Consider the following 16,873-nt stretch of genomic DNA (forward strand, 5'->3'; position numbering starts at 1 on the left):
ACATCGTGGGGCAGCCAGCTGCTGCGTCTCGGACCTGGGAGTTTCGGAGACGAGGAGACCGCGGATGCTGACGGCTAGCGAGGTGAACGCTACATCGCTGAACGAGAAAAAACAGTGACCAGGCACAGGAGCTACCATCACGGGGCATAGACGCTGCTAAGGCTAGGCCCAGGAGCTACCACTGTGAGTAATGGCAAAAAATAAGAACAAACAGAAATCATTCTACTCAACAGATGAAAATTCGAACGATATGGAAGAGATTAAAAGCTCACTGAACTTTATGGGTACAGAGCAGAAAAGACAAGCAGATCAGCTGAACAGCTTGATGGAAGCGTTGGGAGAGATAAAGCTGCTGAAAAACCAGGTGATGGCAAGAGACCAAAAGATATCTGAACTGGAAAATAAAGTAGATGGTCTAGAACAATTTATAAAAAACAATAACTTGCTGATTAACGGATTGGAAATCAAACACCGATCCTATGCAGATGCTACTAAAAATGGAAGCTTCACTGAAGATTCACCACAGGAGCAACAACTAACTCTGGAACAGCAAGTAGTTACTTTCTTACAGGACAAGGACATTAAAATCGAACAAAAGGACATTTCAATTTGTCACACATTGCCTAATAAATTAAACAAACACAAACCGACTGTAGTGATCAAGTTCACAAACAGGAAATCAAGAAACAATGTAATAATACAAGCAAAAAAACTGAAAGGAACAAACGTCTACATAAATGAACACTTAACAAAAAAAATGCAGATATTGCACGTGAAGCAAGGCTGTTAAAAAAACAAACAAAAAAAATATCATCAACTTGGACCAGAAATGGAAACATTTGGATCAAAGAACAGGAAGGGTCTCATGCTAAAATAATAAAAGAACTCAAGGAGCTGGAAAGATTTAAATGAGTCCAGAAATGGACAAACAAACAAGGTAAACAGACAAACTAAACAAGGTAAACGGATAAGCTAAAAATGGTAAATGACAAATGGACACATACATTGAAATATGACAACATACGAAGACTCAGAATTTAAAATTTACAATATAGATGATGTGATTGATAAAAACTTTTTTCCTGAAATTAAAGAGGGTGAGTATTACAATGAAGAAAAATTCAATGAAATTAAAATGTCTAAAGATGACTTCTCCATTATTCATATTAATAGTAGAAGTATAAACACTAATTTATCCAAAATAACAGATTATTTAAATCACTTAAATAGAGCTTTCAGTATAATAGCAGTCTCAGAAACATGGCTAAATGAGGAAAATATAAAAAGTGTTAATATTGAAGGGTATGAACTTTATCATGTGAACAGAAACAATAAATGAGGTGGAGGCGTAGCTCTACTTGTAAATAAGGAAATTAAATGTAAAATGATCAATAAATTGTCAGTAGCTGTGGATAACATTATGGAAATGATTACAGTTGAAATATTAAACGAGACTTCCAAAAATATAATGATAAGTTGCGTATATCGATCACCTGATTCAAATATTGAATCATTCACCAATCACATCATGACAATATTGGAAAAAAGTTCTAATAAATCAGTTTTTTTGTGTGGAGATTTTAATATAGACCTGGGAAATAAAACAGACTCAAATAATATCGGAACATTTATAAACTCAATGCACAGTTTAAATCTTTATCCATTGATTTCAAGACCCACAAGAATTACTACCCATAGTGCTTCAATAATTGACAACATTTTTACAAATATAACAAATAAAGAACTTATGGGTGGCATTTTGATCACGGATGTCAGTGACCACCTACCAGTCTTCACTATCTATAAAAAAGATCAATATGATGTGAAAGTAGATAAAATTATGAAAAAAATAATAAACACATCAAAGAAAGCTCTAGATAAACTAAAAGAAGATTTAGCAAAACAAAATTGGAAGGATGTATAAGTTGATGATGTAAACAAAGCATATGATGTATTTATGAATATTTTAGGAGCTTTGTATGAAAAAAATTGTGTACAAGAAAATTACACAAAGAAACGTGTTGATGACAAACCGTGGATGACCAAAGGGTTAAGAAATGCTTGTAAAAAAAAGAACTACTTATACTCAAACTTTCTGAAATTAAGAACAAACGAAGCAGAACAGAGATATAAAAATTATAAAAATAAATTGGTAGGGATTATAAGAAAGCATAAAAAGAAATATTACAGTGAATTATTAGACCAAAGTAATGGTAATATGAGAGCAACATGGCAAATAATGAACAGTGTTCTGAATAATCATAAAACAAAATCGAGCATTCCACAATATTTTGTAAAGGATGACAAAGAAATTTATGACCAAAATGAAATCGCAAATGGATTCAATCAACATTTTGTGAATATTGGCCCAAGTCTGGCAGCAAAAATCCCAAATATAGATAAAAATGCAAACTATACGGTTACAGATTACACAAACAGTTTTTTTCTTGGGGGAACTGATAAAGAAGAAATTATGACTATCGTAAAACATCTTGCAGATAAAAAATCCAAAGACTGGATGGACATGGATATGATGCTTGTAAAGAATATTATGAGTTATGTTATTGAGCCATTTACATATATATGCAATTTATCATTTTCAACAGGGGTATTTCCAAATAACATGAAAATAGCCAAGGTAATACCATTATATAAGAGTGGAGAGAAACGTGTGTTTAATAATTACAGGCCAATATCATTGTTGCCACAATTTTCGAAGATTTTAGAGAAATTATTTGTCACTAGATTAGATGAATTTATCAATAAGCAAAATATATTAAGTAATAGTCAATATGGGTTTAGACCTAAAAATTCTACGTCAATGGCACTCATGGATTTAATGGAACAGATAACGACTGCTGTGGATCAAAAAAAATATTGTATTAGTATTTATGTTGATCTAAAGAAAGCATTTGATACTATTGATCACAATATTCTTCTCAAAAAACTAAATAAATATGGTATTAGAGGGCATGCATTGCAGTGGGTATCTAGTTATCTAGAAAAAAGGAAACAATTTGTTCAAATAAATGATGTAAAATCTGAATTCTGTAATATTACATGTGGAGTGCCTCAAGGCTCTATACTTGGACCTAAGCTATTTATGTGAATGACCTGGTAAATGTGACTGGATTTTTTTAATGTATTTTGTTTGCAGATGATACTACTTTTCTTTGTGTGGGTGAAAATGTTGTGCAAATGCTGAAGATGGCACAAACAGAATTTGTGAAAATACAAAATTGGTTTCAACTAAACAAATTATCTTTAAATGTTGATAAAACAAATTATATGATTTTTAGTAATAACAAGAAAGTGCTTGAGTCGATGGAATTGAAATTAATAGTCAATGAGGTGAAATTTCTGGGTGTCATCATTGATGAAAAACTAACATGGAGATCTCACGTAAAAAAACTTAAGAACTAAAATAGCTAAATCGATTGCAGTAATGTACAAAGTTAGAGAGTTATTCAATGATAAAGCTATGTTTCTATTGTATAATGCCATTATTGTTCCACATTTAATTTACTGTATTGAAGTCTGGGGTAAAGCATGTAAAACAATTACAAATCCAATTTTTATTTTACAGAAAAGAGCCATAAGAATTATTACCAGAAAAGATTATAACCATCCGTCAAATATATTGTTTCATCAGCTAAAGATATTAAAATTTTATGACTTGGTTGATTACAATATCTTACTGTTTATGTATGGGGCCCAACAAAAACATACTACCTACTAACATTCAAGGGAAATTTGTTAAAAGAGAAAGTAATTATTATCTTAAGGGGATGAAGATGTTTGTGAAGCCGTGGTGTCGCACCAGTCTGAAGATGCGATCCACTAGATCTCAGGGTATTAGATTGTGGAATGATCTGGAGGTTGATATTAAAAAAGCCAAAACTATGTACATATTTAAGAGGATGATAAAAATTTGTTTTAAAAAAAAATATTAAGTATAATGTGAGTTCATAAAAATTGTTTACAGTTGATCTTATATTTTAGCTAAGTTTTTTTTTATTATTTTTTATATATATATATTTTTTATTAATTCATCTTGCTTTTGTATAGTAATTTTGTTTGGGATATATTTTGGGGACAAGGGGCAGATATTATAAGAATTCATTCTTCTTCTGCTGCCTTTCATTTTATTTCGGTGATTGTATATCTTTTTTCTTTTCTTTAAATTGTATTATATTTGTTGTTTGGATGAAATGAAATGAATAAATAAAACATACATACATACATACATACATACATACATACATACATACATACATACATACATACTTTGAACGGAGTTCACATGGGTTACGTCACTGCGACCCGTCAGGTGAAACGTTATAAAATCCCAGATAAAACCCTCCATGTTATAGAAAATACAAGTCTAGCTAACTTGTATTCATGACGCTGTTTTTGGAACGGAGGTAATGTTTGTTTTTGCTCCAGAGACTCGCTGAAGTCAAATTGAGCAAAGCTACAAAAAACATGTAAAAAACTCTCTGAATAGCTTGGTTGCTTAGCAACGTAGCATAGAAGCGTTCAGTTCCGTCTTTAATTCTGTGGGTTTTTTTTAAACTACAGAAGTGTTTTGGAAGCCGCCGTGCTTCGTCTGAAGTCAGTAAGAAGTTGTCAGATTTAACCGTTACGTTTTCGAGTTGAAAACTGGGCGTGAATAAGTGTTAAAGTCTGTTTTTCCTCCGGGGGCTAGAAGCTAAGAGCTATAGCTTGCCTGCCGTAAATGGTTGACACATGCGCAGAAAGTTGCGTCCCGTTAAAAGTTTGAGTAAAGTTTTTCTTTTCAGTTAAAGAAAGTGCATTTTATGCTGGGAAAAGGTTCGCCTTGCTTTCTAAAGTGAAAAAGAAATGCTTTGCTGTGTGTTTTACGGTCAGATCCGTTCTGTTTGAAAGACAGAAAAGTAAACACCTCCTCCTCACTTTAACCTTCGTCTGTCAGATGATGCTCATTTTCATCTAGTGGTCAAGTCAAGTGATTGCAACGAGTTGACACTTGTTGAAAGCTTTAAACTTTGTTTTTCGTCTGAAAAGAGTTTAAACTAAGGTCGTTTTCACACCAGATAGTCCGTTAGACTTGGTTTGGTTCGGGACCAATATTCATGAACTTTTGTTTACATTTGAGCTGGTGCGTTTGCATTCACACTGCACTGTGCAGTCGAGTCAACCTGTTGAACCAACCTATTCCCCCGCTCGCCTGTGGGGGCACTACACCAAGAACTACTGAAAGAAACGACACAAAAACCTCTGAAGACACATCTTCTTCTTCTTCTGTAAATAAAAATAAAAACGAAGTGGCATCAAGTTTTAGCAGTTTTAGGAGTTATATTTTGTCATTTTTCAAATATGGACTTAGCATGAGCAGAAGATGAGACAGAAGACCATGGAGAATATTGTTTTTCCACACAAGGCAGCTGACGGCTCCATATAAGGTCAGAGCAATGTGTGTTTGTTTGTCCTGTGGAGCGGGGCTCGGTCTGTTTACATTCACACTGTACTCGAACCGCGCTGGAGTTCTCTCCTACTGGACCAAGACCTAGGTTTTAGCCCGGGCCAGAGTTCGCCTTTCTGTTTTGTGACAGAGTTCAATGGCGCGTTCACACCTCCCTAAACGTACCGGACTTTTTAGGAAAACGAGCTAGAGTTCGATTAAAGCGGACTAAACAGGGCTGGTGTGAATGCACCCTAAGTTTATTCATCTGATAAATATGTTTTAAACATAATTATCAACATTCAATCCTGGAAAGTAAACAACTCTGGTTGTTTTACTTTGATAATTTCATTAGAAAATAAAACTTAAAAAGTTTTAAAGTTCTAATTTTTCCTTTAAACTTAGAAACTTCAAATCTGAATGAAAAACACATCATTCTGAATTGAATGTTGTCTTTGTGGTGTCATTGTCTTTGGTAAAGTTAGCTGATTAAAATAAATTAACTTAGATTCGGTGAATTTTAAAGTTTTAATTTGAGAAGGATAACTTTTCATGTAAATGCTCTGAACTCAGAACAACAACGTTATTTTATTATTTAGTTGACTTATCAATACAAAAGGATTAAATCATAATACTGAACAACAGTTCAGTCAGTTGCATTAAAGCTAAAAAGGCTTTAACTTTAAGTTTTGTTTTTCTTTAAGGATTTTTAGAGAAACTAATCATGGCAGGTGTAAACACCTCTCCAGAATCAAGCGATATGGAAGAACAGAGAATGGAACATTCTCTCTCAAACCTAGAAGAGGCTGTAAAATATCTCTTGACAGAATTAAATCTGGATTATAACAATCTAATTCAAGGAAAAAACCTCCAAAGAATTAGAACAAATAATCACAGACCTGGCTAAACAGATGCTTGATGAAAAACCGACTGGTCCCCAAGTTTCAACAATGCTAGCCATGCTCGCGGGAATAATTACAAAAAGGCTAGAACAAGCTGAAATAATCTTAAACAAAGCCTCAGAGAAATTAAAAACAAGGAAGGAAAGAATACGTCCTTTGAAAGATGGCAAAAAAGAGCTACAGACAGAAAACACCTCCTTAGCTCATGCAAACGACAAGTTAACAGCTGAAATAGCTGCTAAAACAAAACATTTTGATCTACTCAGCGGGAAACTGCTTGATGAAAATTCAAAATATGAAACTGACATGCAGGTGTTTCAAAGTAGACTCACACAAGAAAAGGAAGAAGCCTCAAAAACGTATGCAGAACTCCAAAAAGCATATGATCAAATAGAAGGGTTACAGCATACTTTAATCGTATAGCTGATAAACAGAAAGAGATTCAAACTCTGAGAAATCAAATCTCTGAGCTAGAGGAACAGGTTTAAACCCTAACAACTAGAGAACATCCAGTTCTAAGTTCTGAACATTCTTTCAGAGGTCTCCCATCTCCTCTGGGAAGGAGATCTCCTGAAAAACCTTCCTATAGTCACCTCCACACACCTCCTCAGGTAAGTGGACCTCCACCTCTACAGTCTTATCCAACTCGAGTTGATGAACGAGGACCAGGAGGACCCTCAGGTATATACACCCGCAGACCTTTGTTCCCCCTGGTAGGTCAGACAACCTCTGGTAACATGGACAGTTGTGAAGACTGAACCATTCTCAAGCCAAATGAGAACTCAAGCCCAACATGGTCCAACAGACCGTGACTTGGACAAAATTGCCAAGAACATTTCTCGTTTTGATCCCACACTAGGTGGTCAAAATGACATTAAAGCTTATCTTGATGACCTGACGTTCTACCTGAGAAGATTTCCTGAAGCTACCGTTCAGGACTACATGTATTTAATTAAATCAACCGCTAGCAGAGAGGTCACTAAGTTCATGGATCGTCAACCTATCCATGTACGGGCAGACTTCGATCGTCTACGCCAAGCTCTTGAGAGAGAGTTCAATGATCACACTTTACAATCTGGTCTGACCTCTGCTCTGAACACCAGACAAGGCAGACAAGAGTCACCAAACAACTACTACTACAGAATCTTACATGCTTATTTTTGTTCTGATAATTTTTCGCAGATGGAGGAAGATCCTAACTTTAAAGCTCTCTTCGTCCAGAACATCCATCATTTGGTTAGCAGTCAACTAGGCATTATGGCTAACCCTTGCACAGCCTCAATCCAACAATTATGTGAGTGGGCATCTCTAGCCTTCCAAAAGGTGAAACAGTCTAGGCCCACTGAACCAAATACAGTTTTAGCTGTACTCCAGCTGCTTCCTCACCTGACTTCTAGAGATGCAGAGGGGTGTTCTACAATAACTCACACAGGACTCGAAAGAGAGATCAGCACAATGAACAAAAAATACTCAAACACTGTTCAGCTAGAATAATTGTGTCTTTATTATTCCGCCACAGATACAGCCAAGCAAAAGCAATGATAATTCAATGACACTCAGATGCACAATCTCACAAGTATTGATGTAAAAAAGCTCTCACCGTGACACGAGGCTGGAGAGTCGCACCGCCCGAGAAGAGTTACACACCAACATGACACTGGACGTCCCGATCGGCAGACTCACAGCAGACTCTAACTCTCTTCTGAGCGCTCTCTATTTAATACTTTCCACCCTCTACATCGCGTGAGAGCGTCTCCCAGTAAACAAAACATGCCCACCTGGACTAAAAACTGTGAGAAGCTTCGAAATGGCATGAGAAACCTCGAGATAGCGTGCGGGGGGGGGGGGGGGGACAAGCCTCCTCCTCAGGCCTCTCGAGTGACTCACAATAACTTGTACCAAAAACACTTTATATCACAGGTTAAACAGTCAGGAAAACAACATTTTATTATATTCTTTATTCAAGGGGGAGGCAAAGGAGGCATCAGCATCTTCTGATTTGGTTGAAGACCAACATGTAGAAGAAGGGTCCCTGACTGAGGTGGTAGATAAAATATTTGAGGTCTGACAGGACAGCCTTGGGTCAATGGAGGGTGGTATGTATGTTTGGCTGTGGGCAAGAGAGGAGGATGCTGAGCTTGTTCCTGAACTGAACCTATTGAAGAACGTGTTCAGTTCATTGTGTCATGGTTTGAGGTTAGGAGCGAACCCAAAGTGCAGAACAGGGACTCAACTCGGCAGAAATACAAAAATAGGATTTTAATGGTAAATAAAAGTACAAAATAAACAAGCTGACGGGGCAGCAAAACTTACATGAACTAGGCACGGGGAACTCAGGAGACACGAGAGACACGGGGAACTTGAGGGACCAGGAAGACTCAGGGAAAGACTCAGGAGACCCAAAGAAGAGTAACCAATGAAGACGACCCGACGAAGAACAAGACAGAATAGGACGGCTTAAATACAGGGAGAAGACGAGACATGATAACAAACAGCTGGGACGAGACACAGGTGGCACTAATGGAACTAATGAGGGAGCACGAGGGAAACAGACACAAACCGGGCCACAGAAAAGTACCATCCTTACACATTGGCTCTGTCCAGGCTTTCATCCTTCTGATCCTCCTTCTGCTTGAAGCCTGTGATCTTTTTCAACCCTGACCACACCTCTCTGATATTGTTCTGCTGGAGCTTGCTCTCCAGCTTCTTCTTATATTCTTCTTCTTCTTCTTCTCCTTGCTGTTTCTGATCTTGACTTTTAGTTGCTTCTGTGTACTCCTCAATAATTCCCTGTCTCCCTCCCTGAAGGCTCTTTTTTTCTGGTTTAGCAGTTCCTTCAGGTCAGTGGTGATCCAGGGTTTGTTATTGGAGAAGCATCTCACTGTTCTGCTGGGGATGGTGTTGTTTACACAGAAATTTATATAGTTGGTCACACACTCAGTCATGGCATTGATGTCCTCTCCATGTGGCTGGCACAGTGCATTCCATTCGGTAGCCTCAAAACAACCCCGCAGGGCTTCTTCAGTTTCCGTTGACCATTTTCTCACTGTTCTCTTTATTGCAGGTTGCCTCTGAAAAAGGGATTTATATTTTCAGCAGAGAAACACAAGATTGTGATCTGATTTGCTAAGAGGGGGTCTTGCTTTAGTGATGTATGAATCCTTGACATTTGCATAAAACAAGTCCAGCGTTTTGTTTTCTCTGGTAGAGAAGCTGACAAACTGTTGGAAGGTCGGAAGTGTAGCAGAGAGTTAGGCATGATTAAAATCCCCAGATATTGCAACAAACGCACTAGGGTGTTGTGTCAATAGCTTAGCAACCTCGGAGCTGATGACATCACATGCAGTCTTGGCAACAGCATTGGGTGGAATGTAAACTGTTGCCAAAATAACACTGGTGAACTCTGTTGGCAAATAATATGGACAACAACTTAGTGCTAACAGTTCAATATCTGGACTACAGAGATGACACTTCACAGTAACATGTCCAGGATTACATCATCTGTTGTTCACAAGCACTGCCAACCCACCTCCTTCTTTTTTGCCACTCCTCTTTGAATCTCTATCTGCTCGTATGGTCAGAAAGCCTGGCAGAGAAACGTTGGAGTCGGGGATATGATCCTGCAGTCATGTCTCAGTGAAACACATAACACTGCATTCCCAATACTCTGGTTGAGTCATTGTTAGGGCCTGAAGTTCATCCAACTTGTTTCCCAGTGATCTCACATTGCCCATCATAATCGATGGAAGAGATGGTTTGAACTTCATTCTTCTCTCGTTCTCCCTCGTCTTTGCTCCTGCTCTGCATCCACAACACCTCCTTTTCAACTCGTTTGGGATTTGTAGTTGAGATGTTATTTGAGCTTTAGAGATGTTAATCAGCTGCTCCCGGTTGTAAAAAAAACAACCTTGTTGTTATGGTTATGCATCATAACAAATGTCCAAAAGCAAAGATATTTCTGTAAAAATCCTTCCAGCTGCACAGAATCCGACACCAGAGGAAATAATCATCCAAAAAAAAGTGATTTATATCCAGAAAAAAGAGGAATTAAATTTTTCAAAAGTAATATCTGAGAATGAAAGTCACAGAGCTACTCCAACATGCAGCCACCTTGAACGGCGCAATTCTAGAACTTTAAATTTAACTTAACATTTTTGATTTAATTCTAAATTTAACTTTATTCATAAAAACTTCCCATGAAAATACACCAAAATCTGTTCAGTTCCTTCAGAAACACGCCCCCTTTTGTAATCATAAGGGAAGTGGGTGCTAGTTGTTCATCCAATCCTTCTACAGTAATTAAGAGTCAAATTATTCACACTAATGTGCACACAGGCACAAAGGCTTATATATATCCATATACATACATACAAATACCTCATAAAGGAATACATCCATGATTTACCTTCAAAAACAGCACTTAGTTTATCTATAAATCATAAATAATCAATCATTAAGGATTATGTTATTGTCTGGGTGTTTTACTATTTTTGATATTTGTGATAATGGGTGTGGTTTAATTATATTTTCACAAGCACAAATATGGGTATCTTAAGGTTTGTCACATGGAATATTAATGGAGCCGGTAGCCAACATAAAAAAAATAGAATCTTTAGCCAGATTAAAAGATTAAAGGCAGATGTTGTATTACTCCAAGAGATTCATAAATTACCGTCAACTGTGGATGAGCTAAAGTCTCCTGAGTTTCCTCATGTATTCTCAGCCTGCTATAACTCAAGACAGAGAGGAGTAGCAATATTAATACATAAAAATGTGAACTTCACAATATTAGACACAGTTATAGACCCGCAAGGTAGATATATAATATTAAAATTATCCATACTCAGTCAAAAATATTGTATTGTTAGCTTATATGGGCCAAATGTGGACGATGCCGCTTTTTTTCATGATCTCTTCTCTACTCTATCAAATCACATGGATTGCTCGCTGGTTCTAGGAGGTGATCTTAACTTTGGTCTAGATAACAAAATAGACAGGCTGAATGCAGTAGGAGCTCAACGCAGTTGGCAATCCATAAATGTAGTTAAACAGTACATGAGTGATTATGGACTCTGCGATGCATGGCGGTCTCTTCACCCTAATAGTAAAGAGTATTCTTTCTTTTCACATGTGCATCACTCTTACTCTCGTCTGGATTATTTTATAATCAGCAACTCATTGCTGACCAACATTTCAGACACTAAGATACACCCTATTGCTGTCAGCGATCATGCACCAGTTACTTTAAATTTAGATAATAAGAAAGAAATCCCAAAAAGTATAAACTGGAGATTAAATACCTCACTGCTTATGGATGAAGAATTTATACAATACTTTAAAAATGAATGGACATCGTTTTTAGAGTTTAATGACTTGCCAGGTACATCAGCGTGTACACTCTGGGAGGCTGGGAAAACAGTTATGAGAGGGAAAATAATATCCTACGCAACAAACAAAAAGAAAAAAGAAAATAAACGTATTGAGGATTTAGAGAAATCTATCAAATTATTAGAAAGTTTACAAGGAGAGGAAACACAGAAAAAACTACGCAAGATAAAATTAGAACTAAATGAATGTATTGACAAAAAAAACAAATTCTTAGTACAAAGACTTCGCTTAGAACATTTTGAACACAGTAATAAATCCGGTAGCTTTTTAGCTAATCAACTCAAATTAAATAAAGAAAAAACGTCTATATATGGTATTAAAGACACAAATGGTAACATAACTTATGACGAGGAAAAAGTAAATAGTGTTTTTAGAGATTTCTATAAAACTCTATATACTCCACAAATAAATCCAACAGATGAAGATATTAATCAATTCTTGGAGAGAGTAATACTTCCAAAACTAGACAGTAGTCAATCTTCAGAACTAGACTCACCATTAACATCAGATGAGCTCCGTGAAGCCATTAAAAACATGCCTAATAAGAAATCTCCAGGCCCAGATGGATATCCAGCAGAATTTTATAAAGAGTTCTGGAACATCCTGGAACCAATATTTCACAGAATGCTACATGAGTCAGAAGAAAATGGCAGGTTTCCAACACATATGAACTCAGCCAACATTAGTCTACTATTAAAACCAGGCAAAGACCCAGTACTACCTACCAGTTATCGCCCCATCTCTCTTATTAATGTAGATGTTAAAATAATTAGTAAAGTCCTCTCTAAAAGATTAGAGAAAATAATTCCTCTCATTATTCATCCTGACCAAACTGGATTCATAAAAGGAAGACACTCGACCACAAACACACGCAGATTATATAATTTAATAGAGTATTCATATAGTAAAAATATTGAAACAGCTATTTTGTCTTTGGACGCAGAAAAAGCATTTGATAGGGTAAACTGGAAATTTTTATTTTCTACATTGAGTAAATTTGGTTTTGGGGACCATTTCATTAATTGGTTAAAAATATTATATAACTCACCAAGAGCATGTGTCAGGACAAATAATCAAATATCTTCAAGCTTCTGTTTACAGAGGGGGACCAGGCAGGGATGTCCACTTTCACCTGCGCTATTTGCTATTTTTATTGAACCTTTAGCAGCAGCAATAAGACAAACTGCTGATATTAAAGGTATACTGTGTAGAAATATAGAACATAAAATTAGTCTTTATGCTGACGATGTTTTACTTTTTCTTCAGAACACAGAAAAGTCAATATCTAATGTTATCGAATTAATAAACTCATTCTCAAAAGTTTCTGATTATTCTATAAATTGGTCAAAATCCACAGCTCTTCCAATAAACTGCGTGTTTAATACTTCTCTCAATGAACGACTACAATCAGGTAACATTACATACTTGGGCATTAATATTTCTCCTAGATTGGAAGACTTAATAAAATTGAATCATATCCCAATTTTAAAGAACATTGAAGATGATCTTACTAGATGGAAATCTCTGCCCATATCACTTATGGGAAGAGTTGCCTCAGTAAAAATGATGGTCCTGCCGAAAATAAACTATTTATTCTCAATGATTCCAAATAAACCTTCAACTGAATGGTTTAAGTCACTGGACTCTTTGATATCTAAATTCCTTTGGAAAAACAAAACTCCACGTATTAGCTTAAAAGCATTACAGAAATCTAAAGATACCGGAGGATTAGAACTTCCCAACTTCTATCACTACTATTTAGCCAATAGGTTACAATATATCTCAAAGTGGTTAAATCCAAATACATTAGATGAAACTTGGATAGACATAGAACAAACTTTATGCAATAATATTAAGATTTCAGATCTACCGTTTATTAGCACAAATATAAAAAGACATGTTTGCTTTAAAAGCATCAGTATTAGCTCTTCTCTGACAGCATGGTGGGAGTATTTGAAAATGACAAAATCTTCACTACTCCCCTGTAGACATACACCCATCTGGAACAATCCTGACATCCTACAAGAAAATAATATGTTAAATTTCCCAGGTTGGAGAGTCAAGGGAATTGAACGTCTGGAACACATATATGAAGGTGTAGACTTTATTCCATTTAATAATTTAATAATACAATTTGACATTGAAAATAAATACTTCTTACAATATCAACAAATTAAGTCTATCATAAAAAAGAAATTTAAGCTTAATAAAACTTTGTTAGAAACACCAATATGTGTGTTAGAGTTCCTTAATCTTAAATCCCCCAAATTATTATCTAAAATATACAAGAAATTGTCTAGAATCAATGACTCCATAATGTTACCTGTTGCAAAATGGGAGTCAGATTTATCAATCAATTTTGACCAAAACACCTGGTCTCAAATATGTTTAAGAACATTTAAAATGACTAGAATCTCCAACTTACAATTAATACAGTATAAAGTTCTTTATAGAGTACATTATACAGGTCAGCGAATGTTTAGGATGGGATTTACATCATCTAACAACTGCTCACAGTGCACAGGCAATATTCCTGATGATTATATCCATGCACTCTGGTTCTGCCCACCCGTTCAGAGGTTCTGGGTCCAGGTTTGTGAAGATTTGTCTAAATGTCTGAAATGTAATATTCCACTCTCTCCGTCTGTTTGCTTATTGGCTATCTTGGAAGATGTTACCCTGGAAAAAAATACATGTCGCATGATTTTCACTGCCTTATGCATCGCAAAGAAAACCATACTCCTGAATTGGAAAAATAAAAATAATCTTAGCATTAATCAGTATAAAAATCTGCTGTTAGATCATATTAGTCTTGAAACAGCATCTGCCGACACATTGGATCAATCTCTGTGGGCTCCTTTGATCGGCTCCGTTACATAGTGAGGGTGGGTAGTCTGGGATCTGACCTTGTGGGGCCTTGGGGTTGATGTGGAGGTGGGTGTATGGGTTTGGGGCCCCGGGGGGGTTGCCGGGGGCTGGGCTCTTGGGGGTACCTGGGCAGGGGGGCACTGCTTTCCCTCTGGGGAGGGCCTGGGTGGTTCTGGGGGATGTCTGCTGGTGGCTGCATGCAGGCCCTCAGGTGGTCTATGGCGGCGGTCGTGGGTCACCGATCTGGTAGCCTGGCTGTGCTGATGTGGGTTCAGGGTGGGCGCGGGGGCTTGGGGTTCTGGGGGCTTGTCGCCCCCGGGCTTGGGCCTGTGGGGTTCGGGGATCTTGGGCTCTGGCGGGCGGGTTGCCGGGCTCTGGGCCGGCTTGCGCTCTGGTGCCCGGTTCTGGGCGGGGGCCTTCGGCTCGCTGGTGGGTTGTGGGTCATGGGCTGGGGGGTTGGGTGTTTGGGGGCGTGACCAGTGGCCCCTAGGAGGGGGTAGTTTGACCCAGCCTAGGTGTCTAATGTGCTATGTGTTTTGAGAGATGTCCGAATGAGGGGTGGGTGTAGTATTTCTTCTGGAGTGGGGATGGGGTGGATGTCCTTGGGGGCGGCCCGGGACTGTGCATGGCCGGCTGGCTGGCCCCTTTCCTGTGGTGGGGGCTCGCTCCCGGTGCTTCCTGGCACTGTCGGCGGTTGGGCGGGCGCTCTTGGCCGGGTCGTCCTGGTGGGGTTTGGCTCCATCTGGTAGCGGGCTGACTGCGATCTGTGGGGGTCCTGGTGGCCCTCGGGTGTGTAAGCTGCTGGTGCAGCTTCTGGCGGCCCTCGGGGCTCTGTCCCTCTCTGGTCTGGAGCTCAGCGGGCCTGACGGTCGGTCCAGATGGAGAGGTGTCTTGGCCTCAATCCATGGGTGGGCCTAGGGGGGCTGGGGGGGGGGGGGGCTGTTGGGTCAGTGGGGGAGCTGACCCCCTGTGGGAGCATTTGCTCTCACAGTTATTTCTCCCCATCCCTCACCATGCACCTCCACCCTCTTCATTTCAATTCCATACATTTAGGGTTGTTTGGGCTCGGGTGTGCTGCAACAATTTTACATCTTTGTTGACCATAGCCACCTGGGACTCAATTTTATTGTACACCTTAGACATTCATTCATAACATCCTCATGACATTCATATATAGGAATTTGAGGTGGGCACATGGCTATGGGTGGTGGGATGACCTTACTCTCACCCCCTGTGCCTGTGCTCACTTACAACGGTTGCATTTAGACACTAGGGTTTGGATAGAGTTGGGGTGGAGGGGAAACTGGCACCATGCCAGCCTTTGCTCCTTCTTCTTTCCTTTTTAATGGCACTATACAACAACACACATCAACAGCACATCTAGGGGTGGGGGTGTATGTGTCGGGGTCTTATTTTTAGTTATTTATTTATTTTATTTATTTTTTATTTTTTATTTTTTTCTCCTCTTCCTACCCACCTAGTTCCCTGACTGCCATTCCGGGGGTGGGGTCCGGGAGAAGGGCAGGCCGTCGGGTGTTGACCAGGACTATGTGGGGGTTCAGGGTCTGGGGGTTGCCATGTGCGGTGCTGGCGCTGTGCTCTCCCTGGGGTTGTTTGGACCCCCTGAGCTTGGCTCTTGGGTGCCATGGTTGGCCCGCTGGCCGGGGTGGCTGCCGGGGTCTGGCGGGCGGTCGGCTGGGGGTGCGTGCTTGGTTGTTGGCGGTGTGTGGGGGTGGTCGGTGGCGTGTCCTCTTCATGGTGGGGGGGTATCCTGTCGGCGGGGCATGGCCTGGGCCGGGTCTGGGGTATTGGCTCTTCTCCGCTCAAGAATGAATGGGTTTACCTCCTGGGTTTGGGCATGGGCTGCCCCCTGTAGAGGGCGGGTACATGTCTTGGACCTGGGGGGTATAGAGTGTGTATCGGGAATAAGAATGAAATGTATCGTTATTGTATGTCTTTGAGTGAATGAATGTGAGATTGAGGTTGGGATAGTGTGATTGTGTATGTGTATGAATGGGTATTTGTTAGGCCGAGACTCGGACTGCCCCCTCTTTGATACAACTGGGGGTGCTTGGCATCGCGCCCCTATCGCGCGGCCCCCTGGTGGGGTGTGCCCTTGCCTGCCGGCGCGCTTGGGGCCCTTGGTATCGGGGGCTGGGCGCTTGGGCGTGTGTCGGCTCGGCCTGGTGTCTGCCTGGTGGGGCTCGGGTCCTCTGGCCCTGTCAGGCCTTGGCCTGGGTGGTGTGAGTCCTCGGTGCCCGGGCCTCGGTGC

Source organism: Nematolebias whitei, chromosome 20 (genome assembly GCF_014905685.2).
Source record: "Nematolebias whitei isolate Nwh7 chromosome 20, NemWhi1, whole genome shotgun sequence".
Taxonomy (NCBI): domain Eukaryota; kingdom Metazoa; phylum Chordata; class Actinopteri; order Cyprinodontiformes; family Rivulidae; genus Nematolebias; species Nematolebias whitei.